Source organism: Trachurus japonicus, chromosome 13, assembly GCF_045865225.1.
Source record: "Trachurus japonicus isolate A0001 chromosome 13, Traja_1.0".
NCBI classification, from domain to species: Eukaryota; Metazoa; Chordata; class Actinopteri; order Carangiformes; family Carangidae; genus Trachurus; species Trachurus japonicus.
In genome coordinates, this window is record NC_140919.1 from 18,285,114 (window position 1) to 18,297,763 (window position 12,650).

General features: G+C 43.0%; 1 protein-coding gene across 6 annotated transcripts in view; it reads left to right on the forward strand.

Annotated features, from left to right (window-relative positions):
* b3gat1a (beta-1,3-glucuronyltransferase 1 (glucuronosyltransferase P) a) overlaps nucleotides 1-12,650 on the forward strand; it is an 83,130-nt gene that overhangs the window by 40,872 nt on the left and 29,608 nt on the right. For all 6 annotated transcript variants that reach the window (XM_085795097.1, XM_085795101.1, XM_085795100.1 and 3 more), the window contains exon 2: nucleotides 413-685. The gene's annotated coding sequence lies outside the window, so the exon portion shown is untranslated. The remainder of the gene's footprint in view (nucleotides 1-412; nucleotides 686-12,650) is intronic.

The following is a 12,650-nucleotide window of genomic DNA, read 5'->3' on the forward strand; positions in this document are numbered from 1 at the left end:
GTTGTTTTTTTTGTAAATGCCATGCAGATGGTTGCCATGATGTATGAAGAAACTGTGAAGTTGCCCATCTGAAGTCAGCCACATGGGTGTAGTCCTCGAAGTCACACCCCTATGAAGGCAAAAACAAAAATCTCATCAATTTCCTGTCTGTCAAGCAGCGTGTAACTTAACCTCGTCAGAGTCCTTAGAGGAGTAGATTCACACAATGATTATCTCTCCTGACAGCTGTCCAGATGCAAACAGAAACTCTGTCGCCGAGGCTCAGAGAAATGACCCAGGGGCTGTTATAGTGCGGCAGCGTCTCTCTCCTCCCAGCTGCCATCCTGCTCATTCCCTTTCTTCAATGCCCCTCATTGTATTAGGAAGAGGAGGCCCATTCTTACTCACAACTCTCGTGCTCTTGTTTCTCCAGGGGCCGGCCCTGAGGACGTGAGGCTTGTTGGGGGAGAGAGTTTGGATTGTCACCACCACCGTGACACATCTTCCTCTACGTTTGACCACCTTCAGCCGCACACACACACACACACACACACGTGTGCGCGTCTCCGCTCTGCAGACTGCACCAATTAAGGCAGGCTTGAGACGAAGAAGTTGTGACAGTATCGGACGACACCGACACGCACAGAGGAAAGGAGTACACTGGAGGAGCGGCCTGCGCGCGCTGCAGACGGGCAGAGGGCTGCTTGTGAGTATCCTATTGTTCTCATTGTTGTGGGGGAACACATTTCCATACAACTGACCAATGCAATGCAACCTATTCTTGTGCATTTGGTGTTAAGTTTTTTTTTTTTTTTTTCAGTAAAAACAAGTTTATAACCAGAGGAAAGAATGAAATGAAATTGATTTCTTCGTTAGCAGCAGGGGTATTTTTCAAATATATCAGGATAGCTCATCTCATCTCTGTGTAAACTGACAGCAGTGCTGACCTTGACAATCTTGCTTTGTTCCTATTTTTCTACTGTCACTTAGCATCCCACAAAAACAAACACACGATTTATTTATTTCTTTTTTTCTTTCTGCAAGGCAGCTAAATTTAAAACTGCCTGAGCATCAAAGGAGATGGTTAAAGGTAAGATGAGGATGCAGGTGGCGGTACTTCCACCCACTGTGTTTTTTTTTTTTCCTCCTCTATCTCAATCTGTCACAGCCTTCTTCCTACTTTCTGTCTCACTTCCTGTCCAATAGATGTTCCATTTTCACCGGGACATCCAGTCGAGGCATTAGGTGGAGGACAGGGGCAAAATGATCTGACAGATCCACTTACCCCTCCTGTCTGCGATCCCCTTGGCCCCTGATATTATTAGAGGTTGAAATATATATGTAGGCACATCGGCATGGGAGCATGAGATGGAGAGGGTGAGGAGGGGAGGTGGAGGTAGAGGATGGGGAGCAGAGGGGAGGGGGGTTCGTGAGAGCTCAAGAGCCGACGCCGCTGATGACAAAGAGGAGGAAATAATCTTAAGATGCGGAGGCAGCAAATGATGAGATAGTGAGAAGAAGGAGGAGGGTGAGAAAGAGGTCTGGCTGTTAAATCGCTTGTAGGCTCTGTTGTCTCCTCACTACCAAGGCAAAAAAAAAATCATGATTTCTTACTAGCAAGCCGAGGGCAAGATGAATCAAAACCTTATATTCTCATATTGGCTTTTGTGCAAACAAACCCAGCTGATATAAGACAGGTTAGCGCTGAGATCTATGGGAGTTACATAAACCACAGGGCCCCAAGATCACGCCACCGGTCGATAGCTGAGCTGAACGCTGCACCAAAATATTAAACTTCCACGCCTGGTATTCAGATCCAGGATTTTAATTCTAACGCTGAGATACTGTACCCGCTGTTCAAAAGACAACAATGACTAACAATACAATGCGTGGAGCGTGTTTCTTGTTGAGAATGCAGCAGGAAGAGGTGATGAATCAAATCTCACGTTTTGCTTGCTTGTTTTGTAGCGTTGCATTACGTATCGTGACTGTAGCACGACATTAAAATTCCTCACATGCAATATTCCCACAGGCAGGGGCGGTTCAAGCGGCTGCCAAGCAAACTGTTTGTTCATATGTGGCTACGACATGTGAGAAGAGGGACGACTCCATCACGTCAGTCGCCATGAACATAGTTTCTTTTCTTTTTTTTTAATTTACAGTCTCTCAACAAAGCCTGGAGCAAATAGCATATGTTATGTAATAATTTGGATAGCACCCCCCCAACCTTTTTAATTGGTGTGAGCTGAATTAGCACTGACTAATCAACATCGTGGTCTCTCATCATACTGTAGATTTATAGACAACCATGATTGCTGCCAGGGTGAAATTAACTCCTTAAGACTCGAGGGAGATGCTGAAAGATGACGCTCCCCCTGTCACACACACACACACAGACACACACAGACATACAGGCACACACACTTATATGCAGATGAGACTTGTCTGTTCCTTCTGGCTGTCTCTGTAGAGCTGTCACACATGCTGCGTCTTGGAGCACCAGGAGACCGGGGTTGACTTGAATTAAACTGAGAGGATGTCCTTTCCAGATCTGCAGAGGGCCACAGAGACACATCCGCCCCCAGAGAGAGCCAGTCAAAAAAGACAGAGGGAGAGAAGAGAGAGGGAGAAATGAATGAAGGGGAAGAGACGAGCGGGAGGTTGGATACAGGGTGAAGAAGAGAGGGAAGTTAATAAAAAAAAAGAGGCAGGGAGAAATTGTCTGTGAGAGAGAGGGGTGGGAGATGAGGTGGAGAGGGAGGAGGACGGTGGCATGAGAGGGAGCGAGGGAGGATGAAATTGTGTGTGTGGGTGGGTGGGTCTGTGTGTGTGCGTGACACAGTTTGACAGGAAAAAAAGAGAGAGCACGAGGGAGACACCTCAGAGAAACTGAGGCCACCAGTCACACCTAGAATATAATCTTTCTCTTTTCCCGCTGCTGTGGTCGGCAGCGGCCCAGAGTCACGTAGATGAGGTTACATATGTGCATTCAAAATGATCAATGCTCATTAAAAATGCAACTTAAATACTGGATTTACTTCATGTCTTGATACTGTATGAGCAAAGTGTTCAGATTGTGTCAAAAGCCCAAAATCGATGGCAAATCAGTTGTTCAAAATTAAATGTATAAATGAGGCATTGTGAAATTAACAGTGAAATGAATGAATGTAGACAATCATGGATATTATGTGATGAAACAACAATATTGACATATAATAACCAGTCAGACTGACTGCTGATCTTGATTGCCAGATAAGACATTGTAATGACAGGTGGCATTACGTGGCTAAAACCGTCATCCATAATATATTTATAGTTTTTTTATACATTTAAACTTTGAAGAAAAAGAAATGTATTCATGATATGCAGAGTTGCTGGTTTTCATGCATCTTTCATGTTGGTCAGAAAGATCAAGGCATCCTATGACTTCACTTTAGGCTGTAAGAAATTGCAGTGGGAATTCCTCATTACTTTTAAATAAATGTTTTACAAAGCAAATGAGAAATCAATTAATTGGGAAAATGATATGACCATTAGCCAAAATAATTAACTAATTATGGCGATAGTCATTAGCTGCAGCTGAACTGGAATGAAAATGACCTGCAAAAAAAACTGCTATAGCTAAAAGAGGCAGTGCAAAATAACATTTCATAATATGAAATCAAATCTTAAACCAAACAAACAAACAAGTATTAGGTTGTTTTTATCTATTCATGTATTTTATATTTCTTTATTTAATTTCCAATACTTTGGGACTCCACAGCTCAGGATAGGTCTGATCGAAAGGCTTACGTCTCCTGCTCTTCCCCTTAACAGAAGGCCACTCTCAGTATCTAAACAGCCAGGCAGATACGTACACAGTACAGTGTGGTGTTTATTTAAAACAGATTAGGACAATATCCTGGCCCGAGGCTGCTGAGCTGATTTTGAATAGACCACCAATAGACCGTTTTCTTTATCCCACCTCAAGGCATTGTTATTAACAGTAAGTGCATTTCCCATTCTGTTCTATCGCCTTGCGTTTCTCCTTTGCCCTCCATGATAAACATGCTAGAGACCGAGGTTTTTGTAGAACAAGAAATTGGAACATGAATTATTAAGTGAGAATGCGTCTTCCCTTTAAAAAAAAAAAGCATCCGTTTGTATTTTCTCCTTGTGCCTGCAAACTAAGGCAATCCTTGAACTTCCTGCCTAGATTTTGGCTCAGTGATGCAGGCAGAGCTTGTTACTTTTAATACAGGGGAAGACATTGCACATCATTGTCAATCCACCAAATCTGCTGTAAGCCCTTCACAGCATTTCTTCTGGTCTTTGTCGCACAAGCTTTTTTTTGTTCTGTAATGACACAAACCTGCTTATGCAGAAGATTCTACAGGCGGCGTTTTTCTCATTTCAATTTCAGGGCATTAGCTGCTGAATCATTCTCAGATTAATGATGAAATTCCAAGCATGACGCGCAATCATTGTGTGTGATTATTTACATGAAGTGGAAATGAGCAGTTCAAAGATATTAATGCACACATTTGGTGGTTTTTAGGAAGCGTTTGAATGCGTCAGTATTTACTTGGGTTTTCCACCTACACTACAATTACGTTTGTGCCCTGAGCGTTTTTCTGAAGTGTTAATTCTTACAAGCCGAGCAAGCACACAAATGACTGACCTAAAAATCTGCGGTGAGGAAACAGGCTGCTGTGCCGGAGTTTCGTGAATAGTTTTTTTATGCTCTTTGATTTATCTCAGTCATTTCTAGATGGTTTTCATACTTTGAACTTGTATTTAGTCTAAATTGTATTTGGAAATATTCGATACAAACAGAAAATGTGTACAAATTAGTTAGTTATTCCCATTGTCTGTCTTGTACGATCTGATGAAACCACTGTGAGCAACAGCAGCTTTGCAAACAGCTCTGAACTGAGATGCGAAATGTTGAGATCTTGTGCAAGGACACCGAATTCTCAGTCATGGATAATGTCATATTGTAAGGTTAAAAGGAGTGAAAAGTGTTACGCCATGATGCAACTGTTCGCAATCTCATTGTTATCATGAGAAATGTCTCCTAACGTTTCCCCCTCGAACACTGAATTATTCAGCGGGCAGCAACCTGGTTTTTTAGAGTGTAAACCGTTCATGGAGGAGTTGTATGTCATAGTTACTGTAACGCACGTACACACCAGATGAGGGATGTGTGTGTAGAGACAGAATGCCAAATCGTGGCGAAAACAAGTAGTAGCTATAGCACATAAAAGGCCAAATCGAGCAATGTCGATCATTGAAGGTTCAGTGTTTGAACAACTCCATTCCACCTAAACCAACATGACCCAAATAACTGGTTCAGTCTCACAGACATTTTGGGATTTATCCATGTGCCAGCTGGCTGCGGAGCCGTACGCTACCTGCACACACTGAGCTCCTGCAAGATTAGATAAGTAGGACTGCTCTACGACTCAGCTGGGTCCTGGGGAATTGTTGAGTTGTCTGATGGAACCCACACACACACACGTACAGACACATGCAGTCGCACATACGTGTGTACACAAAAACACAAGCGCCAGACAGAAAAGGCACAACACAAAACCGGGAGATCCTGAGGGCTTTTAAAAGAACCTAAATTACCCTGAAGCCCATCAGACCACATCAGTGTGCAAATGTGTGTGTGTATGTGTGTCACTGGACAGCCCCAGGCCAGCCCCAAATAGCGCCGGTTAACAGGACAACGGCCTCAACTAAAGCACAACCCCCCAGATTTGTACCATCTCCGTTGGGAGGCAAAGAGGGATACGCCAGCACTGTCTCGCCCTGCAGCTATGCAGCCCCAACAAAGCCCTCTGAGGCAATCTAAGTGCTCCATTTTGGAGCCCAGCATATGGCCACATTGTATGATGTTTGGGGTTTTTGAAGCAAAAACAAGTGTTTTTCCATTTCATAAAATTACATAGAGCTTTGTGCACTGCGTCTGTTTAAGTCTCACCAGGTTTGGTTTAAAACTGGTGGAAATCAGTGATCTATGCGCAGCAGACCACAATGCAACAAAAACCAGCTCATCTGAGTAAGTGATTAAATGAGCCATTGTTAACTGTATTAATTGTTACTTTAAACTGGTGCAGAATGACCTGCAGATTTGAGTTAGAATCAGATTTTTGGGGATTTTTGGGTGGGATAATCAAGACCAGATAGCATCAGTATCATGCTGAAGAAAAGTTGCGCTTTGAAACCATGCAAAATGGAGTCGTATATATTATATCATCTGGAATAAAAAGAAGGAAAAAAAAGAATGAAAACCTAAATCTTGTTCTTGTGTTATCAGTGAGAGTTTATTTTTGTAAGTTATGTGTCTAAGCTTGCAGTATCTGAACAATTCACCCTTTGTTTGGCTCTCATTGATTTCTCTTTCACTTATGTGTCTGTATCATTGTGGGAGAAGAGAGATAAATTCCTAGAATCACTATCTAGATTGTTTTATATACCGGTAGATATATTCTTGTGGAGGGGCAGGAAGTGGTGCGTGTCATCTGGGTGTGAGGACCCTGCTCTGTGCCTATTGTGGCGCCGACCTGAAATCTCTAGACAGCGAGGTCTGCAGCAGTTGGATCATCTTTGAAAAGTTATTCAACCCCCTCAGGCCAACTCAGAGCTAAGACCCATGTTTCCATGGTAACAATCAGCGACCTGCTGACCAGAGTAAGACATGGTTCATAATATGGCGTTTGCACAACGCTGCCGCAGGTCTGCACTGAACCAAGACTTAGTGGTGCTGCAGGGCTTTTCACAGCAAAATGTAGTTGCAACTGTTGAATTCTCCATGTTTTTTTAAATGCTTAATATATGCATAATTCATGGAAAATTAGACTTGTCTGTTGTTGTTTTTTTTTTTTTTTTATGGCGAGGACAGCCTCAGTCTGGAGTGTGAAGGGTTTGTGTGAATGTCTCAGCATTAGAAGAACTTTTCAATCATCTATTACACAACCACCATGAAAGAACATTTTGTGCAAGAAAAGAAAGAGTCGTCGAGTGTTGAGCCACAACGTCAAGAAAAAGAAAGAAAAACAAATGTTTTGTCGTAGAAAATTGCACTAACGTAACTGCTGTTTCTATTCCAGTGAGCGCTCATCCACCAGGTGTAGTGCCTCCAGGCCATATAACACCTTGTTTTGGTCTGTAATTGTGGTTCCCCCCCTGCTGGGACCAATCAGTGTGGCTTTGAAAATTTTCTTCGAGCCCAATACCGAGAGGCTTTTTTTCTGCCAGTTTTGTCAAATTCACACTTCAGTGTCTGCTTGCTCGTGTTGCACACACATGCAGTCGGCAAAGACAGAAGCGATCGAATGTATAGATTAATATTCGGAGAAACTCACACACAGAGAATGAGACGTATCCTTACTATACTGTAGGTTTTACCATCTGAACGCGGTGGATTTGCTGTATGTTTGAATGTGCCTCCAGTTCTCAGTTCTGCCTCGACTCACAGCAGCATAAAAATCTATCTGTGTCTGTCTGAATTGGACACAGAGGCTAATCAATAGTGAGCCGGTGAAAATCTTCTCGAAATGCCCGACCAGAGGTTATTCCATAATGCAGCACCGTTAGACAGAGAAAGGGGTCATTTCTCTGCCCACTGGCATCTCTAAACGCTCGAGACAAATTGAGCATCAGAAAGGCGGAGGAAGCACAGCCTACTCAAATTCCCAGGTCTTTCCACAAATTCTCAAAAGAGGGCATGCTTTTTGTTGAAGTGCTGCTGCCACATTGTTTTCGGCTTTATACCTATAAGATGACTGATCACATTTTTAAAACTATTGTTTTCCTATATATCAGTTAATTTAGTTATAAAGACCTTAAAGGGACATTGTGTAACCTCTCCTGTTATCTATTTACGAAAAATCGATTATTTCGTTCAAAAGTATGTTTTTCATTAATCAGTAATCACCCCCATCAACAAACTGAAGTGTTCCGGTAAGCTCTGAATTTCACGTTCATCTCATTCATATCTACATCGAGCGGGTAAGCTCGGTGCTGGCTGACATGTCGTGTGGCCATGTTTTTACGTTCAGTGGCATCGTGACGGTAGGAAACCACGGAAACTCAGCGGAGACACCGGAGCTGTCGGCTCAGGTCGAGGTGGCGTCTGTGAAAAGTCACCGTGGTAACGCAGTGAGGAGGAATGGAGCGTTACACTGACACTGCATTCAGGTGCAGTCGGGCAGACGGCCGTCTGTAACAAACCAGATGTCATTTTAGTCACAGAAGTCGAGAGAAAGCCGGTAAAACGTGGGTCAAGTAAACAATATGACATCGCCATGACAACATATTGTCACGTGTATTGTTTTGCCTCGTGCTGACGGACCACTTGTTTACATAGAGGCTTGTTTATGCAGTTATGTGAAGCGGCTGTCGTCCATCTGCCGTCTGCCCAATTTCACGTGAATGCAGCATGAAAAATATGATTGAGTTGCTTGCGATATACAACCGCAATGCTAGATGGGAGTAATTCCTACACAATGTACCTTAAATAATTTATTCAATTATAAACTGACAGATTGTAATTGAAAGCTGTAGATCAAGCTATTCTGAAATCGGATAACACCATACTGTCAAATCCTGGACAGTAGCAACACTGGAGCTATGATGAAGCATATAATTCAAATAAACGTATAATGACATCATTACAGCGAGATGAATGGTTGTGTTACGCCAATGACCTTTCCTCTTGCTTAATGTTTACACTCCATCCATCCAACTGGAAGTATTTGTGCCACATTAAAGGTCAAAGGGCCAGAGGGGTCAGTCAAACTTCAGGGGTACATTCATCAAACTCACGATGACGTATCACCTCTAAGGGGGTCGCACATATACATGCCAGTTTCATTAGTTAGCAACCAAGACGGCAGACTGATGTGGAGTTGACTGCAGTGCAAGTGACAAATGTTCTGTGAGAGAACAGAAAGCCTCTCTTAAGGCGTAAAATATGATAATTATGATAATCTGTAGGCAGATTGAGATGTTATTCCGATGTAATATGCATGCATTGATGTCAAGTAGTGAAAGCCGGTAGAAACATAATTAGTATCACTGCGCTTCAATACGAGAAGCTGTTTGGAGGGATTGACTGTGCAATAATACGGGTCTTTAAACCAGATGGATTGTGCGGGTAAAAAAAAATAGCCTTTGATTTGTGCAATCAGCAGACTTTAAGCAGAGTAAGACACAGGCTACACACAGACTGATTGAATGCACCTGATTGTAGCTCAGACCCATACACAAGTTCCCCTCCAACTTTTTCTGTCCAGCCTCCCTCCCCTCCTGTGGACTTTATGGCTGGCTGGCCTAATTGGAGCCATTTACACATATAATGTGGCATCCCCAAGGGGCCTCATTAAAGATACGAAGCTGACCCACCTCAACTATTCTTCAGCCACCCGCTCATCAGGGTCCTATCCAATGACAGATATAGTAGGATTTCCATCAGCCTACAGGCTATTGATCAACATGAGGAGGGAGGAAAGTCATGCTGGTTTTGTTTGTGTGCAATTGTGTGTTGTGTGTATCTGTGTCACTGTGAGCACCAGACTGAGCTCTGCAGGAATGGTTTACCTCTCATGTGTCTCAGCTAAAGGGAACATCCTAATGGCTGTGGCAGCTGTCAATGGCATTTAACAATGTAGGAATTACTGTATGGTCTGGTATAGAGCTGATACACATACTGTGAAAAAATGTACCCGCCTGCTCAACGTTGCAAAATGTGCTTCTTTTTTTTTATGAGATAAAATTTGACATTTTGAGAGATGCTCTCTTGTTAAGAGTTGAGAAGATTTACCACTCTCTCTTGTTGGTGGCTACACGCCATGCATGGTTACTTTAGCTTAGCATCAAACACATTCACATTGCAGTCATGATACAAAGGTAATAAAGTGTAGTAGCACCTCTAAAACTCCCTTATTAATATTTAACATTGTTCTCTTTTCAAATCCATACAAAATGTAATCAATAATCAAGGAGTGGGCTGCCTGGCTGTTCTTTTGAGCTTCCAAGTCTGCTTGGAACCCTGAGCCCATGGCGCTCACTGGACGATCTGCTATGGGCTTAGATTAGACTTCTCAATGAGCAGGGTCGGCCCGACCAACCTGAACCCGGCTGGACACTCTGGTTCAGGCTGAAAATATATACAAATGACTTGGGTCAACACCTGCGGGTTGGACCAGGTTGGTTTTTAATTTTCAGGCCCAGTGAGAACTCTAGCTTGGATGTGCCAAGAGCAGGACTTTAACTGTGTATGTTGGCACTGGGGGGCAACCGCCATTCCGACATCCCACCAGTCTGACATAGGCCTCTAATTGTCTAAATGGCAAAACACTTAATTTTCAAATGTCCCATCATTCCGACAATTCTTGCCTCCTATCCTCAGAATGACGGTGTTTTTTTTTCTTTTTTTCAACATCCTGCCTTTCCGACAATTCCTTTTATAGCGTATTTTTCCCCAAAAGATTTTGCACTGGTTGGGCTTAGGCAATGATGAAAGGAGTTGGTTAAGTTTAGTAAAAGGACCTAGAGGCTAGACATGCCATATAGATAGAGTTCAATAGCGGTATGTCTAAATTGTGGTACGTCGGATTGGTGGTATGTCGGAATGACAGCATGTAACCGTTGGCACTGCGTTGAAACGACGCCCTATGCCTCTGTTGTGGGGCTGTGGGACGTCAACTCCTGCTCTACTGTGCTGTGATTGGCTAGTACTCACCGGCATTGTGCTGTGTGCTTCAGCAGTTGTCCAATCAGCACAGGGATACCCATCGTATACCAATCAGAGAGTAATTTGAGAGCCCACATGACGAGCGCCAAAGATTTTGCTTTTGGTGTGAGAATTGTTTGAGTGGCGTGAGATCGTGAGACAGAAGTGTGTCGCACACCAGAAGAGTTGGCAACCCCGTGATAGCACGCTGACGGTAGCATTTAGCTCAAACCACAGCTGTGCCTAAGTGAAGCCTTTACAAGACCCACAATAGGCTTTATGCACAGCTCCACTACTTCCTGAACTGAAACCAGTTTCATTATTTCCTGTCTTACATTATTGGACAAACTATGCTGTGCATAAAGCCTATTGTGTTAGATAAAAACATTGTTTAGTCTCAAAAAGTGTTTGACATATATTTAGCTTTGAGTTTTAGTGTTTATGTGAAGCCTTTTCTCTAATCTTATAGCTATGTTTGTCTTCACAGACACTTGCACGGCAATGAAGCCGAAAAATCGCCTATGGATTTGGCGACGGCATGGCCTGTGCGGACGTGCGGTCGGTCACCACCACTTTATCTCAGCAAAGTCATTGCTCAGTTGAGTCAGGGACACCTCCTGTAATGTAGCATCAGCATACACACAGTTGCTGTGTCAACACTGTGCCGTCGGTGTCATCTTTCTGTGCTCCTGAGCACTCTCTGAATGTGACTGTGCATACGAGCGAAGAAGGGGGACAAATAATAACAGCGAGTGATAAGCGATGATTTGAGAGGTCAGCAGAGAGCAGATTACGCATGGAGGCTCAGGTTGAAATGTCAAAGGTGCCATGTTTTTACACCGGAATGGAAACTTTGCTAACTCGCTACTTCATTAGCCCTGCATTCAACATCATCACTTATCTGACATTTTACCACAGATCTTTAAATGTCAGTGCTTTTACAGCAGTGTGAACGTGGTGTAGCCGCGATAAGCTATTTCTAACAGAGAGGCAGACACTGACACATACAATGTCAGTCATCAGACAGCAATTTAAATTCATAGCTGCTGTTGTATGCGTCTACTTTATTTGCAATATTTGGACAATACTTACCCCATACTGTGTCAACACATGAGTACATCATCTGTGACACATGATGTGTTGGATGTCGTTGTGTTCGTAAAATACATTGTGTCAGGCAAAGTGACTCACATGTGCAGTAGGCATGGGAAATAGTAATAATAATGATCTATCCCCTAATTACCAAAGCTATTAAATGAGTCTCCACCACAAATTACCTGTCTCCTGGGGGCCGCATATTACTGGCAGGTTCAAAGCTAATGACAGCATGTCATAGAAATCACATATACCAACACTCTGACTAATTACGTAATTAAGAAAACACTTGAGATGGACATGAATAAACTGGCAGCTGTGTTGAGTCTATAATTGTTATGCGCCAAGTTCATCTGCCTCTGCATCAGATCTTTAAAACCTCTGCTTATCCAGGGGAAGGATTTTGCTGCGCGTGCATATTGTCCTCCAGCATTTCCTTACTTCACATTCACACATGCAGCCACACTAATACGTACCTCAGAGCCACCCAGTTGCCTCACGCTGGTCACAGAGCTCCAGCCTTCAATTCTCCCCACTGGCTTTTCTCTCCGACCTGAGGCAGCTGCTGTCCCCATGTCATTTTTCATATCATCATCATCATCATCATCATTCCTAACTCTCAAATCTCTGTTTGTCCTCTCCATGGCCACACATATGAGTTACGTCTATATTAATGAAATCTAGTCAATTCAACTGTGATTTCAATTTCCCTCCAGATGCACAATGTGTCTTCAGTATTGTTAAACAAGCAGTGAGTTTTCTTCACAGATGCTCTCCTTAAGGGAAGCCTTCAGTAGTCTCCTCATTTTTCATCTGTATTTACTCTAATTATTTCCCAGCTCAAACAAAACTC